We start from the raw sequence: 22,665 nt of genomic DNA, 5'->3' as shown, positions 1-22,665 counted from the left end.
GTCTTCTGGTCAGCTTTCTTCAAAGAAATAATTCTTTTATGACCTGGGCCCACCACGTTGGAGATCTTTACTTCCAGTTGCATCCATAGGGAAGAGTGATCTTCGATGGTTATGCAGTATGTCATATTGCCTTACCTAGAAGTGAAGTACATCAGTTCTGCACATATTTTATTTGTCAGACATGACTTCTTCCTAAATGCAAAGGAAGCTGGGAAATGTAGTCTTCCTGTTGTCCCAGGAGGAGAAAATTGGATTGGTTGAGAATTTACCACACATAAGTCTCAGCATCATCTCTACATTGTTTGCTTCTTTCTGTGCTTGGGTCTTTCTATAAGGAAAAAACTCAGTAAAGGAAATAACTCAACTTCTACATTTCATTTACTTGTATATTCCATCGAATGAAATATTTTACAAGTGCTAACTAGTTTAACCTTTCTTGGGAGATGTATTTTCAGGATGACAAAGTAATAAATCCATATCCACTTTTTTTCTTTTGCAAATGTTCCATATAAATTAACAAAAATGAAGAAATGTAAAAAAGAATCTAGGTAAGCAAACACTTCCTAAAGCCGAGTGCTTTATGCTTGTTTTGCTGTCACTTTCAGTTAAATTAATCAATGCCCTTTTTTGCTGTTTTTAAAATATTTCTAATTAGCCAGACATTCTTCATGGTATTTAGATCATTAAAAGCCTAATTGAAACATTCTTTTTCTCCAAAGACTTTTGGAGAATTTTCTCTTTCTTAAAGCAGCTTTATTGAGGTATGATTTTCATACCATAAAATTCATCAATTACAAACCTACAATTCAATGACTTTTATTACATTTATAGAGTTGTCCAACATCACCATGATAGCATTTTTAGAACATTTTTATAGTTCCCCTCAAATCTCCCTTAAGTCAATTTGAAGCTAATCCCTACTTCTACCCTTAGCCTTTGACAATTATAGAACTGCTTTTGTATTTATAAATTTGCCTTTTCTAAACACTTCATATAAATGGAATATTATAATATGTAGTCATTTGTGTCTGGCTTCTTAAAAACTATAGCATATCTACAGCAAGCGTTCTCTTTTCCTTTTGCATTAGTTTCCAGAAGGAAATAAGCTGGGAGGGGAGCATGAAGGTAAAATAAACCCATCCAATGTTGAATCTGACATCTGGCTTCAGAGACTTATATGCAGAATAGACAACTGAGGGAGTTATTTGATCAGGATATTAGGTCTTGGTTTTGTGCTTTAGCCACACTTTATCTTGCAATTATTCTACAGATTCCATCAGATCAGCCATGGAAATCATCATTAGACAAGTTCCAGTGTTCTTTCTCCTGGGGAGATAGTGATTCTTCTCTAGAACACAGATACCAGCATCTGGACCTGAATTTTCTATTCAGAGCCACCAAAGGCAGCCCTGGGAGGAACTATGTCAGCAAAGATGTATTCCCAACTTTGATGACAGTGTAGAAAGAGTATAACTGATGTTAATGCAATATTTAGGTAAAGAGCTGAGATTGGACTTTGAAAATCAATATTGAATTCTAATTATAAACCTTTAACATTCTTAGGAATGTTTCTGTTTCTGAAAGCATCAGGGAACGAATCCATAGTGTCCACTGTTTGAGTGGTTGAATAGAAATGAAACAAAATGAGACATGAGTCCTTTAAACTAATGTAAGACCTTTAATGTTGAGGTATGTACATATAACCAGGGTCATATTGTAGAGTCACAAAGTAAAGGATACATGTTCTTGAAGTCAATTTTAATTGTTGATTTGGACTGAAAACTTGAATTGAAACCAAAGTGACATAGTATACAGAAGAATGCAAATAAGCATGAATCTCATTTAATTTGTATTTTAAGAGGAAATGTAAAAATTCAGATATTCTTTTTATTGTGTATCCCTGCCATTATTTGCACTTGAGTGGAAAAGTTTGAGAGAACTATGCAACTAAATTATAAGAGAAAACAGGTACAGGTGATTAGAACTCTTAATTCTCTTCTCATGGACTCATTAGAATTCATAGTTCAACCTGTTACAGAATCTCAAGTTGTTTATAAGAGGTATGCAGACCATTCCTCGTATGCCATGTTTTATTGTGAGAGTTCAAGAAATAAGATCGCTTCACAGCCTAAATTTGAGTGGGAGAGGATTTTCTCTTACCCTCGACTTTGTCTCCAGTTGTCCTTTTATTAGAAGTCACAGGGTGTTATAGCTCACGTTTTACAGCAGAGCTGCTTTTTCCCTGGAAGGGACATACTGAATTAAGCTTTAACCAAGTTTGAATATAGGTTCATGAACTTTTCCAGTAATTTTTTTTGAATGCCTGTCCTCCAGAAAGTCAGGTAAAACACTGAATGACATCATCTGTTTTTCCCCTGTTTATCTGCTGCAAAATGCTGTTTGTTCATGGAAATGGCTGTGTTTCAAGAGTTTGTGTGCCAGTCTTTTTTAATGGAGAGAAGAGCATGGGAAAGAAGGATGATGTTATAGAATGAAGAGTAAGCAATTGGCCATGACAGAGGGCAGCAGCCTTGAGACAAAAGCCTCCTCCGTTGACTTTGTGGGCTGGCCCTGTCTGTGACTACGGCCCAGCTATGTGCCCACTAAGGCTTTCCAAGCAGCAGAAACACTTTTCTAATCAGCTTCTTGGCTTTCTCCCTTCTTTTTTCCCCATACTTTGTCTTTCTCCATAATATCTATGATATACTTATTATTATTCATTCCAAATCTCACTACCGCTGCTTACCAAATCCTCCAGGCATACCACACTATATATTCTTCTCTGGCTACTAACACCAAACATATATTAGAAGTGTGCAAATTGAGGTCTTTGGTTGAATCAGGGATGTTGTTGGATTTGATTCCTCTGGTAAGAATATTTAGAAATGTGTAATAGGAAATTTCCAGCTTAGAACTTTTAAATGGCAAGAGAGCAGCAGAGTTGGCAGTCACCATGGTGATTGAACTCCAGGGAGACCTGGGACACTGCTAAAGAAAACAGGGCTGCTTTCTGGAGAGTTTCTGGAGGATGTCACCTGTTCCTTTGGTTCTGAGGCGGGCAGTACCCTAGGAGGCATGCAATTCTGAAAACAGGTATGAACTTCTTGTTGGTCTCATGGGTGTTTGCATAAGTGAAAGTCTGTAAAATGGTTTGTTTTCTCTTCCCTTGTCTGACTGTGACCCTGCCCCGTGATTTTCTAGCCCCTACTTTATTCTATCCCTTTCAAGCTGTGTAAAGTATGGTTTGAATGAGTACAGTGAACTCATATTACTTAAATGAGTATAGCATGAATGAATATAATGAACACATATTAATGAATATCAATTTCCCCTTTTTTCACAATCTTTCCATACTCTCAATGATTAATTCCTCCGTGTATGGCCATTTTCTCAATCTTACAAAAACAAAACAAAAAAAAACAGGGTGTATATATCACATGGAAATTGTGAGTTTGTGTTTATTTCCAACTATTTTAGGGATATGTAGAACATCCTTAATTACTTTGAACTTGAAGCCTTCCTAATTTATCTGTGACAAGGTTCTTTGTTTTTTCTTCTTAGACATAGAGGAGAAAGGAAATAGAGTGTCATACAAAAATAAAATAAAATACTGACCTTAACACTTAACATTCTCAAGTGCCACCATGTAGTCATTTGTGTCTGAAAACAGCTTTGGTAATCTTGTCCACTTCCTATAGACTCTATTATCTTTGAATCACTTTAGAGACACATAATAATATGAGCTATATGAAACTAACATCAAATAATATGATTTCTCACATCATACCTCTCAAGACTACCTGTATGTACTAAATAATCCTTCTCTTGCACTTGTTTACCTAGTATCTAGTTTTACCTTAGCTTTTCTTTCTTTAGTTTCTTAGCATGCTCAATTTCCAGTGTTTTGGCAAAGTCAGCATCATGGGGTGGGGGGTTCTTGTTGAATTTAGGAATAGCTTGATGAACTGCAGTTTACTTACTACACTAGAATTTTGGTTTCTTCTTTGTCTTTTTCTCCATCATCCATCTCTATGATACCAGAATATGTGACTTTCTCTTTAGTTTTGGTTTACCTAGAAATCCCAGAGATGAATTGTCCTTAAACACAGAAACACCTCAGATCAATCAGGGAAGTTGACTTCTTCTATATTAAAACTCTTCTGGGAAGGAAATTATAGAACCTTCTTTGGTATCCATTCCAAGATTTGAATAAGTGTCAGCCATGTAACTTCTCTTAGTAGAGTTTTATTGGAGATAGAAAATTGTTAAACAATTGGAGATGGAAAATTGTTACCTACAAACTACCAACATCACACCTGAGACTTTCTATTTCAACACTAAATGATTATGTTCCACTTTAGCTCTTAAAACCTGATTTCAAAAAGGTAATACATAATTTTACTTCTCTTTGGAAAGCTTTATATTTCTTGTAATGTATAAAACACCTCAAATGTAAGTTTATTGATAGTATCAATAATAACCAGATTTGAGTATAATACAATGCTTCCTAGTAAACTCTTATGTATGTATGTATGCATGTATAGTTGGTATATAATATTATATTAGTTTCTTCTAAATAAATATTAATTCAGAATGATTTTATTTTTAAGTAGTTAAAAATTATACATGGAACCAAAGGCAAACTTGTAAAAATTCTCCCTTTTATTCCTAATCCCAGTCCCTAAATTTTTTTTTTGGAGGCAACCAAACTTATGATTTTTAAAATATTCTTCTATGAGTATACAACATATAGTTATTACCATATCCCCCTTTTTCTTCCTCTACTTCTTGACACAATGTTAACACATTTTTCTGAATCTTTTTTATTTATTTATTTTTACTTAAAATGTCTTAAGGGCTATTTCATGAAGAATATAAAGGTCTACTTTATTCTTTTTAGTGGCTACATAATATTGCATTTTATGAAGATATCATATTTGATTAAATCAGCACACTACTAACATAAAGTTATATTTCTCTCAGCTTTTAACTACTACTAAAACTAAGAAAATATATATTTTTCTTCATTAGTCTTCGCATGTATGTACAGAATTACCTATTAGATAAATCCTTAAAAGTGAAATTGCTAGGTCAACAGATAAATTTATCACAAATATTGATAAGTATTACCAAATTGCACTCCAAAGAGGCTGTGCAGATTTCAATTTCTACCAGAAACATATGAATGTTTGCTTTTCCTCATCCTAGCCAAATATGTTGTATTATCAAACTTTTTACTTATTTTCTCAAAAAGCTCTTCAAAATGTTGCTTCACAAATTCAAACGAGAGCCCAATGTCACCCATAGATGTTTTTCTTCAACCCCTTCACTTCTTTAAATATAAGTAGGAACTATTGTCATTCAAAACTTCAGTGACCACTTATACCAGAAATATTTTACTAGAAGTCTACTATAGTGGCATTTTATATGTAAATCCTTTTTATTAAACATGAGTGTAATAGAAAATTGACAATATATTATAGTATATTTGTGTGATCATCCTCCTATATCCCTGTTTCTTGAGCCAAGTAGCCTGGGTTCATCTTTTTCTAATACCACTAATGTACTATGTGTTCTTGGACAATTCAACTTTCAGTTTCCTCAGCTGTAAATGGGCATGATTATTGTATTTACCTCTTTGAGTAAGAATAGAACCTAGACCATAACGAATGCTAAATGTGTGGATGTGTGGTAGTGATGATGATGGTGACGGTCAACACTGTCATCATATTGCAACCAAAAAAGAGGACCTTTTGAGAACTGTTCAAGAATGGATGGCTATATAATCCTGAACCATACCTGACAGTTTAATAGATGGCTATGAAATGAGCATCCTCAGTTTCTCTGGCCACCTACTCAGAGCAATGATAAACTCTTTTCAAGGTCATCAGGGTTGCATTGGCTCTGCATCAATAACATTATCAATAAGACTATTGATAAGACCATCATTGGGTAATGTTTGGATTTCCCCCCCTCCCAGAACATTATGATAAATACATACTGATGTTATAACACAGAAGTCATGTCCTGGCCAGTGGATAGAGTGTTGGCTCTTTGACTGAAGGATCCTGGGTTCGATTCCGGTCAAGGGCATGTATCTCAGTTGCAGGGGCCTGTTTCTCTCTTTGTGTCTCTCCCCCTCACTTCCCCTCTCTCTAAAAATCAGTGGAAAAATATCCTTGGGTCAGGATTAAAACAAAGCAAAACAAACAAAAAAGAATGGCAAAACTCATAAAAGTATTTTGATTTCATGAGTTCCTCTGTGTTTGTGTTAGGAACCCTGATATCATTTTAATAAAAGTTTACTAGTGTTCTAAAATGAAAATATTTTTTTAAATGCACAAATATGATTATATAATATCATATTGGTGACTTTAATATCCTCTGATATCAACTTTGCATACTCTAAACAGGAACTAAAATATAATAGAGTCAGAAAAATAAGAGTTTTTGTGGCAAGGGTGTAGACTTTGGGGAGAGAACATTACTGTCTATTCAGCTTCCTTGACAAATTCCTGCATGGTTTTAAAAATCATCAAATTCATGCAGACTGTGGTGAAAAAGGAGGATAAAAGAGTAATTCTCTTCTTATGAGATCTTGTACCTTGGTTTCAGTGAGTTTGTTGAAGCATAGCATGATGAGTAAATATGTTAAGAAATTTATACCTGGACCTTTGGGTAATTGAAATTATAGATATGGCATACAAAGGCTTGTGGCTTAGTCTTTATCAGATCCATATGTGATGCCAAGAGAAGTGGAAAATTAGGGACCATTCAGAAGTTAGAACTACAGTACCATTCATCTCAATTTCAGAGAATGTCCTTTGAGAACTGGTTAAAAGAGAGGCTAACAGGAGAAAATTTTCCTTCAGTCACTTTAGGTAAGGCCACTCTTTCTGTGATTTCAAAATGTCTTGGGCTTTAGAATGCAAATGTATCACCTTTTAGTTTGCTTCTCTTGTGTACAGTGAGCTGCTGTCATGGAAAAGTTCACCCAGAAAGGTACTTTAACATTTATAATTAATCTAGATTTTAGAAAGGATAGAGGGATTGGGATTAAGTACCCAATTAAATTGTAGATGAGACATAAGATTGAAGTATTAAATTATAAATAAGCAGCTTCCAAAAGACAGCATGTTTCTTCTCATGGGAGGAAGAGCAGAGGAAATAGCAGAGAGGAAGGAGAAAATGGACTGAGGTTAAAGATACAAGACCTCACAAATAATATAGATATAAGCACAGTTAACAGAGTTATTGAATGCCAGGAAAGACTGCTAAATAAAAGAGTAAAATGTGTCTGAACACAGTAAAAATAGGCAAACACGTTGCCAATGGATGCATGATCTATTGTGAAGTACCAGGTAAAGAGGCAATATATAGATTCCTAGAACTGTTTGCAAATCACAGTCAAGCCACTATACTTATTATTCCTACTTATATAGCCTGTCAATCTATGCACACACATAGTGGTGTCTTATGTCAGCACAGCCTAAAATTTTTATGTTATGTCTGCCACTGCATGATTTTTATGACCTGAAACTGCCTTGGATATAGTACAGTGGGGCCTTGACTTACAAGTTTAATTCGTTCCGTGACGGAGCTCGTAACTCAAATTACTCGTATGTCAAATCAAAAGTGAACGAGTGAGACACATGATGCTGGGCTGATGTTGTGGCATTCACTGTGACTTTCGCTGCGCTAACTAGCGGTGGGGTATCTGAAGCTGGCTCGTAACCCGAATTTTAGCTCACAACTCAAAGCAAAAAATCAGCCAAGAGACGGCTCGTATCTCAAAAAACTCGTTAGTAGGGACACTCCTAAGTCAAGGCCCCACTGTATATGCTCAATAAATAAATAATGAAATCAATGCATTAATGAAATGTACCCATTCCTCCACCTTAATTTATTATTTATGCTAATACTCTTATAATCAACCCAAGAGGTACAAGCCCCTAAAATATAAATTACAACTTTTTTGTCTTGTTGTCATTCTAAAAGGAGGAACATTAACTGAAGAGTAGATTTATTCTCTTATCCCTAATAATATGAAAGAATTACTTTCTCTGTAAAATGAGGGATCTTATACAAACAAAGGTTTTTCATGAAGTCTGTTTGGTCAAGTTTTGGTTAAAATCAGAAAGTTTTATGAGGGAAGATGAATGCGTATCAGTAAATATACATGTTGTCAGTATTCCTCATTCTTCATGCATTCATTCCAAAAACATTTACTGAGGGTTAACTGGGTTCTAGGTGTTGACATCAGTTTAAGGGATTTTTAAAAATATGTATATTTTTTATTGATTTTAGAGAGAAAGGGAGAGGGAGACAGAGATAGAAACATCAATGATGAGAAAGAATCATTGATTGGCTGCCTCCTGCATGCCCCCTACTGGGGACCGATCCAGGATCAAACCAGGATCTTCTGGTTCATAGATCTATCCTCAACCATTGAGCCACACTGGCTGGGCATTTTTAGGGGTTTATACAATGTATTTCCAAGGGAAATGCAGTATAAATCCTCATTGGGTATCCCCTGCCTCATTTTCCCCATTTTCTGTTTCTTTTATAGAAGTTGGATCTCAGATGCATGCATCATTTCTAAAATCCAGATGAGTCCCGTATAGATTTTGTTCAGGGGTGGTTCATTCCAACATTCAATTCAACATAAGGTTTCTTTTTTTCACAATGTATGTATGAGGCTCTGAACACTGATCTGCTTACCAGGTCTTTTCCCTGATTTCTCTTTTTCTTATTTGACTTGCCCTCATCCCCTCACCCCCTGCCTGGAGCCACAGGCCGTGTTCCAGTTCTCTCTGCAACAGCTGTAATTTTGTATAGAAATGGTGTCTCTGTTTTACTTCAATCCATTTTTTGTCTTAATTACCACAGTAAGATTTGCAAGGTGAAGCGTTCAATTAGTATTAGTTATTAGGCAGAGTTTATATTTTGAGAATTAGGAAGGACCACTTTATGCAAGTAACATTATCAACCCAAACACTCCATTTCTGTTTGCTGACAAGATAAATGCATCAATGGATATACTTTCTTTTCATTATGCCATATATATATATATCAGCAGGTTTCATCCACCTGTCATAGAAGAGAAGATTTTAATGCGAAATTCTAGATTTCTGGAACAATTACTCACAAAGTGCAAGTTTCCATACTGATTCAGAGCATCTCAAAAAATATAGTTTTTCTCAATTTTAGAATCAATGTTCAGAAGAAAATGTAGAGACCAGAGGATGTTGCTTCTAAAAGAAATGGGGTAATTTTATGATTGTTCTATTAAGTGACTGAAATCCTAAAGCTTTCTGAATCAATTTATTAGAAGTCAGGGAAATGAACCTTAAGAGGGATGGATACATTTCCCTTCTAAAAATGACGTTGTTTCAGAATAAATCTGATTATATAAAATCTGTATACAAAAAATTATTCTGTCACACCCAGGCCTTAGGTCAACCCTTTGTCAGCATCAGCGTTCCCAGTGGCTCCGGGAAGGGCCCTGCTTCGGGAATGGGAAGCAAGAGATGCTTTCAGGAGATGGAAGCAAGAGGTGTGGCATTTAGTTATAATAATGAATGTCCACCTTCCTGAATGGCTCAAATTATATTGCAGTAAAAAATGTTACAAGGCATATGTGTTCCAAAAGACGCAAAATATAAAAGAGATCACATCCCCTGAAGCAAAGTCTTTGAAAGGTTATGAGCTCAGGATCCCCCAATTAGGCCCAGGGAAGCACATTTTAAAACATCAACACACTAAAAAGGGGGAAACCAAGGCTTGTGGAAGCCAAGTGCATTGCATAATGATGAGTGGCAGGCAGGAGTCTTCATGAATTTCATTGTATGATTCTCAATCAAATAAGCACTCCTTGTCACCTAAATACAGCCATCTTCAAATGATGACACAAGACATTTTTTTTCATCAGAATTAATTTAAAAGGTACCAAATAAAAAAGGATATTATGACCTAAATCCATGGGTGTGGGGTCAGCAGCAATATAAACAGAAAGAAACTTAGTTCTGAAATCTGAGAGATGACAGAGAAATGACATTGGTGTTCTCTCGAAGTGTGGGCAGTGTAAAATCTCAAGAAATAAACTGAGGGTGCTCCTCTGCTTGAGAGGTAATAAAAAAGTGAGAAAATTAGAAACACTAAAAGTGGAGAGAGGACGGCCAGTTTCCTTCCTATGAGTGATTTTTCTGTGACAGCGTGTCAGGAATCCCTTTCCTTCCTTCCCTCCCCAGAACCTACAGGGAAGGAGCCACCCCCTGACCCAGATGAGGGTGCCCACAGGAGAGGGATGGCGTGAGCAGCAGAGACAGCAGGTACGGAAGGAGCAGAAGCAGCAGATGGTGATGACAAATGTGTGTGAGATAGGCAAAGGCGAGAGAAAGGGCACAGATAACTACTAGTACTGGAGTGGCCTAAGCATAATGAGTTTAATTACTGTAGAAAAATCCTGTATCTTCTGATCTTACAGAAAAAAAGAGATCACAAAGGAAGACAGATAAAGACCATATGATGAAGCCATTGAACTAGGATGGTTAGAGAAGGATTATCATCATTTCATGAGAACAATTAATAGTTGAAACTCATATGCCCTGGCCACTGTGGCTCAGTCCCAGCACTGTCCCATGCACCAAGAAGTTGCCAGTTCAATTCTCGGTTAGGGCACATTTCCATGTTGAGGTTCGGTCCACGTCAGGGTGAGAGCAGGAGGCAACTGGTTGATGTTTATCTTCTCTCTCTCTCTCTCTCTCTCTCTCTCTCTCTCTCTCCATTCCTCTCTCTCTCTAAAAAGCAACAACACATAAAAACAAAGAAATTAAACTCACATTGTGTACTTGTCAGTAGTTGGAATATTACACTGTTTGTTCACTTATTGTTATTTACAAACAAACTCCCTTTTGATAAAGGAACTAATTAAAAAATACCTTACTTATTGTCAGAAATGCTAAACATTTTATGACCCTGATGACTAGGAAAGTGCCCGAGTACCTATTCATGACTGACTTATCCATACCCCTACATACCCATAGAAAATAGAGTGAGAATATCATTTAACATTTCAAAGGCATAAACATTGAACGCTAAGTAAAGACACTACCCCATTCTTTCCCCTCCCCAAATTTTTCCTGGACCCTTTTTCTGCTTCATCACAGCAAAAATGGATGCTGCTAAGTAAGTTCATACACAGGACATTCATAATTTGAAAACCTTTGCTATTACTTAAGTACATCAACTTCTCATATGGTTTCTAATGATAGCAAAAATAATAGCAAAGACTGATTGTTTTCTGTTTGCCAGGCCCTTGGGGTGAGCAGTTTGCACAATTTGTTTAACCATCACCACAATTTATACAATAGGTAGGTGTTATTATCCTCATTTTAGAAATGAGACTTAATGATGCTAAGTACTTTGCCCAGCCTCAGGTTCAGTGTGTTTGGTCCCAAAGCCCCTGCTCCACACCACAGCACATATTTCCTCTTCTGCTCAAATGCTGGAGTGTTAATGTTCAGGGGACCCAGTTCACTACTCCCAGAAAAGTGCTAATGGTCTCCACCAACAGGGCTACTTCTGGTCACTAATCAATCCTATTTCTTTAGATTGGGTAACCTTAACCTTTCCAGAGCGAGGCTTCCTCAGCTCAGCTCTGTAGGAATATTAGTGTCCCATTCTTGTTCATCACTAATCCCTAAGGCACTATTTAGTTCTGTGACTGAAAGGTACTTGGCATTGAGAGATGCATGGAGAGAGGATGAGTTAGGAATTGTCATACTGGCATAGAGACCAATGCTAAAAAGAGGGTGGTAGTAGAATATCATAGCTGATCATCATTGAGTCATCCTTCATGTGCCCAAGTGCCTTGCTGGCCTTTCCCTGGGGATGCTGGTATTCTCAGTCTTTTGTCTCTTCCCATTATACTCTAGTGCTGTAGTTGTAGCAAACAGTTGTGGTTACCCCAACTCCCCAGGCCCTCTCATACCTCTGCTCCTGAGTCCATGCTTCTGTGCACCCTTTCTTCCTGTATCTGCCTAGCCAACTACTACTCATCTTTCATGACAGCTCAGGAGTCAGCATTCATGTGAAACCTTCTCTTCTACCCCAGGCAAGTCTAGGTTTGTCCATCTCTAAGTTCTCATAGTTGAATGTGCATCTTTCAGAACGCTCATCCCATTTGTGTGGTTCTATTTGCTCACATATGTATCACCTGAACCAGTCTCTGGACTGATCCCTTATATGTCCAGCCATCATTGTATTTTCCCACATTAATGCACATTGATTGAGTTAATTAATAATTATATGTTTTATTTTTTAAAACTATTTTTATTTTTATAAAATAAATATTTTTATAATTTTTATTGATTTTTAGAGAGAGAGGAAGGGAGAGGGATAGAGAGATAGAAACATTGATGAGATTGGCTGCTTCCTGTGTGCCCCCTACTGGGGATTGAGCCTGCAACCTGGGCATGTACCCTGACCAGGAATCAAACCTGTGACCTCTTGGTTCATGGGTAGACGCTCAACCACTGAGCCACACTAGCTGGGCAATAATTATTAAATTTAATAACTGGAAACTTTGTTCCACCGGAGAAATCTGCATGAATGAATACAAATTTCTTAGTGAGAGGAAACTTATTCCATATTTACAAAGGGGAGATGTCAGAAGATCAGATGAAAATGCATAGATTTCCACAATATGGACATTTGTCTGACTCCTAAAAAGAAATATGTTTTTAGAAGCCCTTACTAAATAGTACTGCATTAGAAGGCTAATATTTAAGATGAGGAAATGGGATTTGAAAGCAGTCTGATCCTTCTTTAACCTGAATGTAGTGGTTCTGAGAGACACTTAAGGCGCAGATTACTTTTGTGTGGTAATGTTCTGTATGTGAGTTTTATGCAGGTTTTATGCCTCACCCTCTGCCCCTAGATAGACATCTATGCCCATTCCTGTATTATTTTTATTTGGCCTCTGAAACTTCACATAGTCCTAAAGAGTATGAGGAAGATGACTCGGAGCAGAAACACAAAACCAAACTAGCAACACAAGTAGCAGCACTGCAGGTGGAAGGGACAGAAGTCTTAGGTTCAGTTAGACCTGCTCTGCTACTCATCAGCTCGCGGTCCTCTGGCAATTTCTCTTAGCCTTCATTATTAGTAGTAATAGCTATGACAGAATTGGATGAAGAAGAAAAATCTGAATGGAAGCCTAGCTCACAACTATGTGATTTCCATTCCTGCATTTTTAAACAGGCATCAAAACCCATAGACACTCTTAGGGCCCATGTGTCACATAGCTTGAATTGCTCGTTGATCATTTGCACTTGTAACAGTAGAAACATCAGTTTCCCCCGGCTTCCTGGGTACTCATCTAACCTTTCCAATTTGTCAAAGGGAATTGCTTCTTCTGTAAAATTCTTCACAGGAGACAGGACAGCAGTCAGTGTTTGAAGAAGCTGAGTATACCCAAGATAACTTCTAGGATTTTAACGGAGGAGTTTTGTGGCAGCTGGTTTAGAATTGTGTGTGAAATTAATGTAGAACTATTTGATTCATTCCAAGTAAGACCATATTATTAAGAGTGAGGATCTTCATCTACCAAATCACTGGGGCCCAGGGTTCAGTTTAAATCCAGGGGGGTGAAACTGTTCCCTGTACAGTTGAGTGGTATAAGTGACAGGAACTTATGGGTTTGCCCATGATGAAATATATGCAGAAGAAACAACAACAAAAACAAAACACAAATGGGCCAACAGTTAATGAGCATTTATTTTTGTGCACAGTAATATTTTCATATATATATATATATGTATATTTATGTATATATATATTTTTAATCCTCACCTGAGGATATTTTTCCATTGATTTTTAGAGAGAGTGGAAAGGAGAGGGAGAGACAGTATATATCCCCAAAACAATGATATGCAATAGGCAGGACTATTTACATGATTTGTGGGCCTGAGTAAACAGTGAAAATGCAAGCCCTTTGTTCAGAAAGCAGGAAAAAAGCTTTTTTCCTCTATTTTACTGTCTTTCTCTTTCACATCGAACCATCATGCTGTTCTTTTATGTTGTTCTTTTTGCTATCTGATGTGCTCCCTCAAGCATGAAGATACTCATGGGGTGAGTGCAGACCTGCCCTGGCACCCATGACTGCATAGCAGCAGCTGCTGAACTGATGGAGGGAAAAGGAGTGGAGGCAAGATCACTTATGAGCCAAGGCTCCCATTGAACTTCACTTATAAAACACAGATTCAAAGACAATATTCTTGTGAATTTTAAGACAAAGACTGCAAAGCATTGAATCCCAAACACGCAGGGCTCTGTGTGACTGTGGTGATTGTATGCCTATGAAGTTGGCCCTGGAAGTAGGAAATATCTGAATTTTACAGATGAGGACCCTTTAACTACTAGAAAGAAGGTTTTTTTATTTTGTTTTGTTTTGTGGCATCTTTGTCCACCATATATTTACTAAAACATACTATGGCTTTTACATGCAACTTGGTTGACAGTTCTTAATTTTGGTAGACTTTTAATGCTGCATTTTATAAATGTGTTACTGCTTATGGAAGTCATTCTTTGGGGCCAAAAATAAATTATGAATCCTCTGAACTATCCTTTCTGTAAAGGTTTGCACAATGGCATACAATAATCCATCACATTGTCTTGGCCAGTGGAAACATGCTTTACTTTTGGAAGTCGATATTTACGGGACTGAAGTCGATGCGTGGTATAATTTTGCCAGTGAAATCAGTTAGCCCTGAGTGGAAGTGATCAATAGTCACATGTACCTATGCCATGGATATCTTCACTTCCCTTTCCCAGGGATAATCTTCTCTGGGTGCCCCATTGTAAATGGAAGGTCAAAGTTCCAGTCTGATTTACTGAACCTCAGCCTTCAAGAGTCTGAATTACCATCGATTTATCTAGTGGCTCATCAGCAACTAGAAAACAGAATTTGGATATTATTGCACTGATGTACCATTGCTGAAGAAATCCCTTAGACTAACTAAGAGGGGAAATAAAAGAACATTCCAGGAATAATTGACCATTCAACATCTTTAGAACAACACTGTCCAGCATCTTGGTTTCTGATTCGTTATTCTCTATTCACACTTACTCATCTAAAGATGAATCAAATGAATACCCTTCAAAGTCAATGGATGATGGGAAAACAGTTGGGTCCCATTAGAATATTTAAAAGGAAAACCTCTGTCTTTTCCAACAAATTCCATAGGATCTTTGAACAGAACAAGAGCAAATTGGTTTCAAGCTAATAAGTGAAAATTAAACACTTGCAGTGGCTATAATGACTGTCATTCCTAAGGGCTGCCAGGCCAATCCACTTTTCAATGTCTTGCTGAAAAGAATAATTTATGTAGGCTTCCATTGAGCAGCCATTACTGGTTTGTCTTGTCCCTGCCTTTGTTGTGATTTGCGGCACTGCAGTGGGAGCTGACATGTTGAGCTATTTGGCTGTCTCAGCCTCATGGCCAGCTCTTACTCAAAATAATGTCAGGGGAAATTGACAACATCCCTTCAGGGATCTTAGCTAGATTTCCCGTAGTATTTGTATGTATGGAAGAGCATTTCCTTGTAGTGTAAGTATACTTTGTTCTTGGTAACAACATATTTACTTGTGTCTGATTTTATTGTCACCACAGTTGAAGGCACATATTATTCTCCTCTAGAGTGCTTACATTCAGCTTGTTTTGTACAAAGAACTAGTTCACTTGGACTCTCATTCAGATTGATGGCTTATGTCACACTTACCTGCAGGCAAGTGTGTATTGATGAGGATTTTATCACCTTTTTATGTGATTACATGTTGGTTTAGTTTTCCCTTCTAAATCAACATTTAATTTATGGTTTAATTATAATTGATCCAAGTGCTACCAGTGAGTAATTCTATTGATGACAAGTTATATGCTTGGAGTCAGGTTATCTTTCAAACAGACTCTCTTTTAGAGAGAATGTTGCTTCGACTGAAAACAATGAAGCCCTTACTTAAATATTTATCTCATAAATGAAAGTCATCGACATTGAGTAAACGCCATCATTGAGTATTTCCATTAAGACTTGGAGACTTGGTGGTTTCTATAAAGGTCCAGATAGTAAATATTTTAGACTTGTGAGCCATATAATTTCTGTCACAACAACTAAATTCTCTGTCACAGTTCAATTCTGCTATTGTATTAATACAAAGCAGCCATAGTCAATATGTAAACTTATGGGGAAGGCTGAGTTCCAGCACAACTTCATTTACTAAAACAAGAAGCAGGCCAGAGTTGGCCCAAAAGAACCATAGTTTCCTGATTCCTGGGCTAGGACCAGAAGAGAGGTGTACTTGTAGAAATTATGTTTTGAAAGTAGACTACACTACCTAAGATTCCAAATTATAAGACCAATGGAAGCTTGAAAAACTATTCATTCATAATTACACTTCATAGATCATCATTACACTTCTGACACATTTTCTACTATTTAGACATTTCTTAGAAGGAAATGCATCATTGATTCTATACAATCTGACACAGAACTATTACAAGTTTTTCCAAAAGATTGATGAATGTGCTTCCCCAAACAGGTCTTCCCCCCTCCCTGTGGTCTGTCCCTAGAGAGACAGGAGGCTCCACCTTTCCTCCACTTCTGCCATTTTATGTAGATTCTTCTGGTGTTATTCTTTTTTTTAAATTTGTTTTAGTTTTTTTCCTTTATTGATTAAGTTATTACAAATGTGTCCTTATCCTAAGGCAATGCTGAATGAATTCAAGGCTGTCCCTATCCTTATGAGGCTGGCATCCCATGTGAGATGTTTGTGAACATATAAATGCATATGTGTATCAGATAATGCCTAATGCAACAAGTAAAAGTAAACAGAGTAAAATAAATGCTTAGAGGTTGGAGGAAGTACAACTTTATTTTTTAAATATATTTTTATTTATTTCAGAGAGAAAGGGAGAGGGAGAGAGATAGAAACAGAAATAATACCACGCAGAATTGTCTATAGGGTTAAATCGGATATTCTATTTTGCACAAATAACCAGTATTCTATTTGGCACTGCTCCTCCTGTTTCACATGAGTTTTGACAAGGATAATGTAAGGCAAAGCCTGCTATTTGCGGGTACTCCATTTAGTGCAAGCGTCCTACGAGTATTTGTAGATTTTATAGCTTTAATAATACAAAGTGACCAAAGGGGAGGGGCAGCAATTCAGCAAGAGAAATCATTCCAAATTGTATTTTAGAGCTTTTATGATAAACTAATTTTATGACTATGCATGAAACATAGCATTGAAAATGGCAAATCTTTTGGCATCTATAGCAAAGGTAAAACGCTGCTATTTGATATTTAATTAGGCAGAAATTATATTTTTAACTCAAGTTCTCTGCCCAAAAGTTTATTTTTCAATCTATTCTTTGGAATTTTTTAAAAACGTTTTTTTAAAAAAATAATGAATGGATGATACATTATTTTATAGGAAGGGAGAGAGAGAGAAACATCGATGGTTGCCTCCTGCACGTGCCCCAAGCAAGGACTGAACCAGCAACGTGGTTCAATGCTCTGAGCAGGACTGAACTCGCCAACTTTTGGTATACAAGATGACACTACAACAAACTGAGCCACAGTGACCAGGACTCAATCTCTTCTTTGGATTTTGATGACATTTCCCATGCATCTAGACAACAGTTTAATGTAAAAATATAATTTCCACAGATTCTAATCCATTGTTATTAAAGTGAAAGCAAGCCAGTGTTTCTGATGAGGGATAGTTAAACAACTATTTGAACCATGTTTAAAGAAATTATGAGACTAGTATATTAGAGGTAAGACTATTAGGGTTCAAAAGTTATGTATCAGATCCATAGGTCTGATCATTTGAGAAACATAGAGGATTTCACAATAGTCCATGACTGTGGATGGCTAAATTGGCTAAAACAGCTTAACTGTTAATAGTTTCAATATAAATGCCTAGATGCTTCAAACTCACCAGTTCATCAGATACTGTATGTAGATTTGGGGGGAAAAAATAACCCTATCCTAAAAAAAATCAATTCAATTTCTTTTACAGAAAATATTACATCTGGTCCTGTATTATATGGTAATTTTATGAAGCTTTAGACATAAAACTATTTTAAATCCATTGTTGTTTGGGATTGCAAAAACACTTATCCATGGAGAATTGCTTGTATCTAAATAAAACGCCTTGACTTAATTTGACTCAAAATGAAGTCCTTTGCCTCAATTAAGTAGAATTGAAGGAAATTGCTCTAACAGAATTAAGGCCAGTTCAGGGAAGTTAATTAGAGTGTCTTGCCTTGAAGGACAGGTTAGTTTTCTAGGCAATGTGTTTGAGAACAATGCTTCAGATGAATGCTAAGGAATTCTGGTTCTGTTAAGAATTATTGTGCCCTAGCCAGTTTGGCTCAGTGAATAGAGTGCCAGTCTGTGGACCAGATGGTCCTGGGTTCGATTCCAGTCAAGGGCACGTACCTTGGTTGCAGGCTCCTCCCCAACCTGGGCCCTGTTCAGGGCTCATGCAGGAGGCAAATAGATGTGCTTTTCTCACAATGTTTCTCTCTATCATTCCCTCTCTCTTCCATTCTTCCTAAAAGTCAATGGAAAAATAATCTAGGGTGAGGATTAACAAATATATATATATATTGGAGGACACTAAAATACTATAAGTAGTAAGCTGCTACAACTCCAGGTAGCCAGAGGGAAAAGTCAGCCTGAATTAATGAAAGAACATATTATGGATTTATTTAAAAAATAAAACTGCTTTCAAATATATGCAGTAACTAGACCAAGATATGCCTGTGTGTATTGTGTGTATTTTATAAAATATATAAGCCTGACTTGCTCCTACCGTTTTAGTTGATTAAAATAAAATATTTCTTGCAAGTTACTTGTCACATGCTTAAAACAATTTTATTTTTATAATCAAGGAAACTGGTTTGATATCTTGATATGATTCATATAATCACTCTATGGATACCATAAAGTTATATATATTCTGTGTTTGGTTCTGAATTAATACATTTTATTGAAGGTAGAAGCCAAAATGTGACATCTATGCTAACATGATATAGGGTTTCCAAAAGCTAGTTGTTAAGAAGAATGAAGGTAAGAAATTATATTTTTGTAACACAGGGTGTTTTTTTCTACCTTATCTTAGAACAAGGTATTATAGGGATTTAAAAAAATATCGATTTAAATCAGGATTAATATATCCACTTTTTCTTGGTGTTTCATCTGTGTATCTAGCATAAAACCACATGCCGGGAAGCATTAAAGGAAATTATTTAACAATAAAATAGTATTTGGTTCGCTCCATTTATATTTTTCCTTTTTCTAAGAGGATGTAATGTATTCATTTAAGCATCCTGAAACTCTTCCCTAGGAGTAGGCAACTGTTATAAAGGGAACATTTTTGAAATATGAATCTTAATCACACCTAGAGCCATATCCATCAGAGTTTCCATTTTATCTGGCACATTCAACTTCATTATCTGATAACAGTGAAATGATGTTGCTTTAGACATCTATGGAAGTTTTATTGAATATTGTCAAATGCTTAGCAAATATTTAAAACATTTCACATATTCTTACAACTATAATCGTACATTGAAGAGTATTTCCTAGTTTGGGAACTTTAATGCAATGAAAAAGTGAGAAATATATCTTGGGCTGACATGGGAATAGACTAGACTGATAATTGACTAACTGGCTTGATATGTCTTATAGAACAGGATAATAGATATATTATTTTTCCACTAAACCATTTGCCAGGCCAAGACCATGTGACTTACATTTGTGTCTATAGCTGGTGATACAGCTTGACTTTCCAAACTGTAGCATGCAGGTACCAGAAAGTTGATGAAGCAAGCCACAATCCTCACTGCAAATGGAGAGAGCAATAATACTTTCACTCACTTACAATTTTAGTAGTGTTTTCATGAGTGAATGTCAGTGTTCCTTTTTTTCCTGACAGGAAAAGGAATGTCAGTGTCATCACAATTCACTTTTTCTAATGTGTTAGTAATAGTGTGTAGAAAATAATGTAATTATCATTACATTTTGCATTTGATTGTCTTATAAATAGTGAAAACCTCGTTGAAGTAGGTAAAATTGTTCTATCTCAATCTTTGCCTTTGTTCATGATCAAACTTTTTTTTTTGCAAGATGGCTTTCTACTTATTTTGGCCTTGAAATGAGAAAGTCTTTAAAAATATATGTTTTAGAAAATTGTTTCTAACTTAAAGGAGACAGCATTGTAATCTGGGTCAAAAATTATTATTAAGTTTTCTGGATGCTTATAATGATATCTGTCAAATTGTTAATAATGGCTACTTTAAGAAAGTCCACACAAGGCACTGACACAATCAGCTGCTCTGTTTAGTTATTCTTGCTATAAATTAGTGATCCTTCCAGATTCCAGGTGTTACTATGTAGCTGGATGTTTTACTTTGCAAGGAGGCAGCCATTCATGAAAAACAGCTGTAATTATATAGCATTCAGGTATTCCATAATTAAACTACCAACAGATTATATGTTGGCTCGTGGAATTACACTTTGTAACTAGGCTAGCTAGAAATAAGGCTGTTGCTTAGTCTTTGTTTCCTCTTGCTATTTGCTTTGGACAAGTCCTCTCTGTGCCTTGATGTACAATAGTGGGTCATACCAGCTTGCTTCTTAGTTGGGAAAAAGGAGAATGGGAAGATGAATGCATGAAAACACCCAGATCGAAGGCAGGCACTACTGTAAGCAAAAGGCATCTCCTTGGACATCTTCCTCCAATTTTTGAAAACTAATGGATCTCAGTTGTCCTTTAAATAATATATGAAGTATTGGGATCAGAGAAAACTTAGTATTCTTATCAGTATCACTGGCTGCTTTTCCTAGATTAGTTTAATAAGAAAAGTATCAAAGCAAATTGGTCAGAAGAGGGAATCTTGGGTCAGAAAAACTTAGAGACATATACTTAGAGAGAACATTTAAAAAGATTTTAATAGCTTGACCTGTCAGGGTAGAGGAAAGTTATTTTAGGTGGCTGGAATTGTAGGATGTGACATTCTACATCTGAAAAAAAAAATCAAACTTTTAAAGACTTAACTGTGTCCCTGGCACTTGGTCAACAATTTATGTTCCTTTTCTCATTTAGTCCTCTCAACAGTCCTGCCAAAGAGGTATTATACCTTTTTGAGGTGAGGAATCAAATGTATCAATAACATTTATCCAGTAATTCTGATAATGAACCTTTGAACAATACAGCTTATATTTAATTTTTTTAAATCCTCAGCTGAGGATATTTTTCCATTGATTTTTAGAGAGAGTGGAAGCGAGAGGGAAAGACAGAGAGAAATATATATGTGAGTGAAACACATCAAGTGATTGCCTCCTGCATGCTCCCCAACCAGGGCCCAAACTGGGGAGAAGCCTGCAACCAGAGTAAGTACCCTTGATGAGAATTGAATCCGGGACCCTTAGGTCTGCAGGCCGATGCTCTATCCACTGAGCCAAACCGGCTAGGGCAAGGCAGATTATATTTTAGAGATAGGAGACAGGCATTTAGCAAGTCAAAAAATAAGCAACATAATTTGTCTTGGACTATGATATGAAGAAGGCACCAGCATTCTGTGAGTGGGGATAGGAAGGTGGTCAGGAAGGCCTCTCCAGGAGGGGCCATTGAGCTGAGACCTGAATGAAGAACGGAAGCCACCTTGTGGAGATGCAGGGAGAAGCCATTCAGGCAGAGGGTTGGCCAATATGAAGGTGGGGACATAGTAAGTGTCTGTCTGCAGGGTAGAAAGAAATTGCGTGTGGCTGGAGAATGAAGGGGTGTGTGTGGGGTCTGGTAAGAAAAGAGACACATGCAAAGCAGGGTCTTGAAGGTCAAGGCAAGGAGTTTGCATCTAATGTTAAAAGCAACAGAAAGCTTTGGGGATGTTTTAAGTAGATGAGTGATGTGATTCAATTTACATACTCCTAAGTGCCCTCAAGAGGTTGAGTAGTTTGTTCAAGGTGAGACAAAGAGGAAAGAGATGGGGATGTAAATTGCTCACTTAGTACTCAAACCTAGGTCCCTCTGCCTTCAAACCCCTTCCCCGAATGGTGTACTGTTTTACTTGAGCATTAGTAGTAAGAGGTTGGAATGAAAGACTGGGCCATGGTAAGAGAGGAAAACCAGACTGTAAAATGTTAAAGCTACAGGTTCCATTATTTTAGGAAAATTAAACAGGTCAGTTAGTGCCATCTCCTGGAATCTATAGCAACTGGCCTCTGAGTGGTGGGCCTGTGTGTCCCTTGCAGTGTTGACCTTCAGTTCTACCCCTGTGGCCAGGTCATGGTGAGGAGGCTTCCGTCTACACATTCCACTGAGCAAAGCTTCCTTTCTGAGTTCTTTCCCTCAAAGAGGGATGGTTGGTTTGGATCTGCTGAAACTGTTTCTGAATTTTCTCTTTCTTCTTGCTCATAACCTGTCTAGCCACTATTGAACTCAAGAGCACATCCTATCTAATAAAAGAGAAACATGGTAATTAGCCGTACCTCCGTTCCCCTTCCCATTGGCTAATCAGGGCAATATGCAAATTAACTGCCAGCCAAGATGGCGGCCGGCAGCCAGGCAGCTGACGCGAACAGGGAGGCTTGCTT

At 36.9% G+C, this 22,665-nt stretch overlaps 1 protein-coding gene across 28 annotated transcripts in view; it reads left to right on the top strand.

Moving 5' to 3' along the window:
* The window catches only part of NRXN3 (neurexin 3), a 1,562,383-nt gene that overhangs the window by 592,651 nt on the left and 947,067 nt on the right, over positions 1–22,665 (top strand). The gene's annotated exons all lie outside the window — the stretch shown is intronic.

This window comes from Myotis brandtii, unplaced genomic scaffold (assembly GCF_000412655.1).
Source record: "Myotis brandtii unplaced genomic scaffold, ASM41265v1 scaffold132, whole genome shotgun sequence".
Classification (NCBI taxonomy): Eukaryota; Metazoa; Chordata; class Mammalia; order Chiroptera; family Vespertilionidae; genus Myotis; species Myotis brandtii.
Note: the sequence above shows the minus strand (reverse complement) of the source record. Positions and strands in the feature narration are given on the sequence as shown.